Genomic DNA, 5891 nt, shown 5'->3' with positions numbered 1-5891 from the left:
TTAATCTTAAACTTGAAACAGTGGATGAGGTGGTGAAGGCGTGTGTGGTTCTACATCATTTTGTGATGGCTAAAGAGCACCCGACCTTTGAACTCGATGATGCTGCTCCTAACCCATTGCCTGAATTCACTCAGCACCCTCTCAGGTCATCCGTTGAAGTTGGCCAAATGAGGGACCAATTTGCGGCCTACTTTATCTCTGATGTAGGATGGGTGCACTGGCAAAATGAAATGGTGTAAAAATGTTTTCGTGTGTGTATGTTAATAAAAAAACCTGTTTTGATACCAGTACCGAGTGCACTATGTTTTTTACACTCCAATAAAGTAAAAAAATTCCCATGTATACCTGTGAATTCATGATGTTTTCATACCTGGGCAGGTAAATACACATGAGTTAAACTGCAGCATCGCTAGTCTGCGTGAAATATATGGTACGTAAGCAACGCTGGAGGTTAAGGCTATGTGCACACGTAGTAAATTTCCCTGCTTTTTTTTTGTTGACAAAACCGCACCTCTTGGCAGAAACCGCATGTGCGGTTTTGGTGCGGTTTTGGTGCGGTTTTGGTGCGTTTTTTTCTGCGGTTTTTCCTGCAGTTTTTTGGCAGAATTGTCTGCGGTTTTGCACTAGAAGAAATTAAATAAAGTTGGACAATACTGTACTCAAGAAAAAAAAAAGGTGATGTCATTTCCTGCTCCAACCCCCCCAGCCTCCATTTTGCTTTTACCAATAAGAATGATGACTGACAGAAATGAGCAGCAGAGTGCCCAGCGGGATGAAGATTTCAGCGTGCAGTGCCAAATGGTCCGCAGGCCGTTCAGAATCCTCATGCTGGGGTGTTTGCTGGAAATCCTGATGCAGCACAGAGAGCAGGTAATAGGGTTTGATGATGTTTGAGTTTAAATTTTTTGGGATAAGGACCGGGATTATGTTTGGGATTCCATTGTGGATAGGATTGGGGTTTGTTGGGAATAGGGTTATATGGCTGGAATTAGGATGGCTTGTGATTGGGTTAGGTTATTGATTAGTGTTTGGATAATATAGACTTGGGATTGGGTATGGGATTAGGGTTATGGTTGGGTTTTGGATTAGGGTTGTAGTTTTGTTCTGTTTGTGATTATTGTTTGGATTATGAATACATTTTGGATTGTTGTCATTTGTGAATTCAGACTTTATATTATGTTTTTGATTACGAGTATTTATGTGATTAGGGTTATGAATCAGAAAATGGTTCACATGTCTGTTTTTTGAGTGTGCTGTCTACTAAATGTAAAATTTTATTTTAGGCTCAGCAGCAGCAGCGCAGAAGGAGAAATCAAGGACGTAAATTTTGGGTGCACCCACTCTTAGTCGACCGAACCGACAAAGGGCATTTTAACGTTCTTTATAATGATTTGAGGAGGTAAGTTGTAAAATAACTCAAGCAGTTTTACTATGTAAAATGTCTATAAAAGTATGTAATCATTATTAACCTTTTTTTTTTTACTTTGCAGATATCCTGAAAAGTTTGTGTCCTTCTGCCGGCTTCCAATCGCCGCCTTTGATCATCTGCTTGAAATCTTGGGTCCTCATATTACATTTGCTGATACGTTCATGAGGAAGGCGATCACTGCTGAGGAAAGGCTGCTCATCACCTTGCGGTAAGTAAATAATTGTCGCTTAGAATGTCATTACGGCCCTTTCACACATCAGTGTATCCGGTAGGGGTTATTATATTGGGAACATGTAACGTAGACACTGACACAGGTAGACACACTATAATTAATGGGTCTATGTACATGTCAGCGTGTTTCTTTCCAGCTTTATTTTTACACCTGGTTGTTTGCCACAACATAGAATACTTCATAGAAGACATCAAAGGCGTTTTATAGCGGCCATACATGCTGACACGTTACAGTACATTTTTGTGTGACTTTTCTAATTTTTTTTTTTTTCTTTTCAGGTTTTGGCCACAGGAGAGAGCTACACATCCCTACACCTCCAATTTAGAGTTGGTAAATCCACCATCTCTCAAATTGTGAGGTGCACATGTGCCGTCATCTGGCAGAAGTTGCAGCCCATGGTGATGCCTTCCCCAACCGAGGAGACTTGGCTGCAGGTCGCGGCAGGCTTTCAGTCTGTGGCCAATTTCCAAAAACTGCATAGGTGCAGTTGATGGTAAACATGTACAAGTGCAGAAGCCACCACGATCAGGATCACGCTTCTTTAATTACAAGAAGTATTTTTCGGTGGTCCTGATGGCAGTGGCTGATGCACATTACAAATTTGTTGCCATCGACGTTGGTGCCTATGGCGGTACTGGGGATTCTCGGGTGTTGCGAACATCACATGTTGGACAGCAAATTCTTCAAGATGGCGAAACGCTCCCAGCCCCAAGACCTTTGCCGGGTTCCACACATCCAGTGCCCTTTGTGATGGTATCGGATGAGGCCTTTCCATTAATGACCACCCTGCTGCGCCCATACCCACGAAGGGGACTGACTGCCCGGCGGAGGATTTTTAATTATCGGCTGAGTCGTGCACGAAGATATGTGGAATGCACCTTTGGGATCATGACTAGTCAGTGGAGGATCTTTCACACTGCCATCCAGTTGGATCCTGACACCATTGACACTGTGATTAAGGCATGCTGTGTACTCCACAACTATGCTCGTGAGTACAGCTCCGAGGTAGATGTGGAGTACCAGCAGCCACAATGTAATCCAGTGCGCCATGTGGGAAGACCATCCAACTCGGGTGTGCGTGTGAGAGAAACATTTACTGACTATTTTATGAGTCCACAAGGTGCCGTGAACTGGCAATACTCCTGTGCTGGTGTTGAGCAGTCTGAACAGCTGTGAAAGATCCAAGAAGAAGAAGTTGAGCGGCAGCAAAGAAGGACCCGTTTTTTGGTTTTTATTTGGTGGATTGATAACAACATCATATCGATGGGCACCGCCAGGACCACACGACCACCACTATGGATAATTAAACGTTTGTTTTTACTTTTATACCGGTGGTCTATTGATTGGACTCAGGATGTACTATTGGGGATGCTGGGACCGGCCATTGAGCCATGTTTGCCTCATCTTGAATATTGTAAAATCTTCCTCTTTGGTTAGAGCACCTATTTCAACCTGCTAAGTACCTTGGCTGGAATCAGCCATTAATACTGCCCATCCGCTTAGTTTACCATGACTGGCACTTAATTCAATTTGGTTAGTTTCTTCCATGTTGTCGGGCGTCCTGGCCTGATTATCCACCATAAATGAGTAACATTTTGGATGTACTAATATGTTATTTAAAGCTGATGTTAAAATAAAATGTTTACACCTTTGTGCACAAGTGAAATTTTTTTTGTGTTTAACTTTGTCGTAATGCATGACTAAAGTTTTTGGCTTGGTTGAACACATTTGGTATATTTGTTGTCTGTCTATTGAGTTGCCCTTACAGATTGGAGTTATTATATAATCATCAATTAGTGGTATGATATCCTAGGCTAGAATTATAGTTTCTATGTATCCTTTTACACCCAAAATTTTTTTTAAATTGATAATGTTATGGACCTCATTTTTAAATTTGCACTAGGTCATGTTTATTATCTAGGTACCATAGTCCCGTAACAGCATCACCATAGTTTGAATCTACACAGTTGTGTTGTCAGGATGTACCCATGACACTGGCCATATGTAGTCGTAGTTTAGGCCCCTTCGAATTTAGAGAAAGAACACAAAGTAAATTTTCAAATAAAAATTTATTAGAAAAACAATAAACTTTATTACAAACATTGTAATTAATTTTTCAATGTGAAAAAGAACAGATGGCCAACAACATTTTGGCCCAACAACAAAAATGTCAGCCACAAACTTTATTTAGTTTAAATTATGGTACTGTGGGTAGTACCCATAGTTTGTTGCTGCATCCTGAGTGTAATGATTTGGCGGGGGACCTAGCAGCTCAGTTGTGTATGGGTGACTGCCTTGAGATTGGGCATTTTGTGGTTGGCCTTGGTTTTTTTTTCTGAAAAGTCCTAACACGGACATCAAAATTTCATCATACGGCAAAATCGGTGCGGGATCATGTAACGCTGTAAGCGACATCTGTACCAGGCTTGTGAAAATGTTCTGGTGATTCAGTGGCAGGGAGCGAGCCTTGTTTGCAATTTGGAGAGCAAAAAAATCAAATTTGTCTTCCGTGCTAGACCTCTTTATCAAGGCTAGCGTCTCATTAGCGGCTTTGATTGTTTTATCCTCGTTTTTTTTTTGGTTTTTTTTTGGTTGGGCTGTCCTGACACCGTACCGCCAGCCCTTCCTCTAACTGTTTCCGCTACAACAATATTTTCAGCAACGGTGGAAGCCGATGCCACAGCATCTGATGACAATGGGGCAGCACCAGCAACATGTTCACCAGCTGAAGAACCGGTCACAGCAGCTACATTTGAAGGTCCAGAAGCCTCTTCAGAATCTTCCTCTGCCGGAGGGTCAATATTGCCTTGAGTGCTGTTTTAGGAAAAAAAAGCATAATGTCAATATACTATATACTATTCTTGTAGAGACACATTGCAAACGCAAGACAAGCGACATGCTGTGGGGACAAAACACGTGTCCAGGGACGTAGCTCTACAACCTCCACAGTTTTTACACATAGTGGAGAGGGAAATTCATCACATCTCCTCTACTATGCTGTTCTATGTGGGCACAACAAATAAAAATAACGGTGGCATTGTATGAAGCATTGCATACACAGCCAATTCTGTCATACCACCTACAAAGAGAGGATGGATAGCTTAAAAATACTTTTTATTTTAAAAAAAACATTTACCTACGCAGTGTCCGGCCAGTTAACAAAAATTGTAGTTCCTCATAAAAAGGGAACGAGTGTCGGGTAGGAGACGATCCACTTTTATTGCAGCTTGCCACATATTTATGGAATCTGTCCTTCACGGATCTCCATCGTTGCTTGACATCTTTCTCTAAACCAAAAAAAATAAAAACATTAATTCTAATATTTAGGTACACCTATTTTTGTAGTGTCAGCGAAGATTTGAATTACCAATTTGCAACTGTGTAGCATTATTACACGAATCCCAGTCAGGATACAGCCGGCGTAACACTTTGGTCCAGCAGTGATCCCGGTAATAGCGGTCCTTGTAGGCCTCGTCAGAAGGGTCCCATATGGCTTGAAAATCACGGACCTACAATGTAGAGATTACATTCATTAAAATACTATGTTTACCAGAAAAACAAAAAAAAAAAAAAAAGGGAAAAGCATTTACGCCAATAAAAATTTTTTTTACCCTAACCCAACCCTACACCTAACCTCAGTGAAAATAGTAATACAAAATATGTAAAAGAAAAAAAAATAAATAAATAAAAAATGCACAAGTCAAAAAAAGCCTCTGTGAAGAACCGCAACCTGGCACGTTATTTATTCCGTGTGGATTTACACTGTCACACAGCGAGCCGTGACTGACGCCGTGCCGGCCACCTCTGTGACTGAAAGGCCAAGGCTGACAAAAGGAATAAAGTTAATTTGCTACCAGCAGTGGGGTTTTATTTTTTGGCCTCCACAATAGGTGGAGGCACCATTGTGCAGACTTCACACTCCACTGAGCCACCAATAATACAGTGGCATATTTACCAGTCCACCACCTCTTCAAGGAACAGGATTTAGCGGCAACTTTGAATATGCTATCAACTCATTTATGCCTATCAGTGACACTATCGATTTGGTGAAAACAGACCCTACATTCAATTGAAAAGGCAACTTTGTGATAAAGGCCGATGTGGCCGAAACGTCGTTTGATGTCGCTTCCTCACTGTCAAGCAATAAATTTACTTCACATTAAGTACAATCAGCGTGTGCAGTGACTATACATTGTTTATGGGAATGGATCTAGACACACTGGGAGGAGA

General features: G+C 41.4%; 1 long non-coding RNA gene across 1 annotated transcript; it reads right to left on the bottom strand.

Moving 5' to 3' along the window:
* Positions 1-4176: 4176 nt before the first annotated feature.
* On the bottom strand, positions 4177-5216 carry LOC141086071 (uncharacterized). Its single transcript, XR_012231499.1, has 3 exons — positions 5029-5216; positions 4798-4948; positions 4177-4475 (listed from the first exon to the last, which is right to left on the bottom strand). It is a non-coding gene; the product is annotated as an uncharacterized lncRNA (long non-coding RNA).
* Between the last annotated feature and the right edge of the window lie 675 nt (positions 5217-5891).

This window comes from Dendrobates tinctorius, unplaced genomic scaffold (assembly GCF_039654945.1).
Source record: "Dendrobates tinctorius isolate UK_male_01 unplaced genomic scaffold, ASM3965494v1 ptg000030l, whole genome shotgun sequence".
Classification (NCBI taxonomy): domain Eukaryota; kingdom Metazoa; phylum Chordata; class Amphibia; order Anura; family Dendrobatidae; genus Dendrobates; species Dendrobates tinctorius.
Note: the sequence above shows the minus strand (reverse complement) of the source record. Positions and strands in the feature narration are given on the sequence as shown.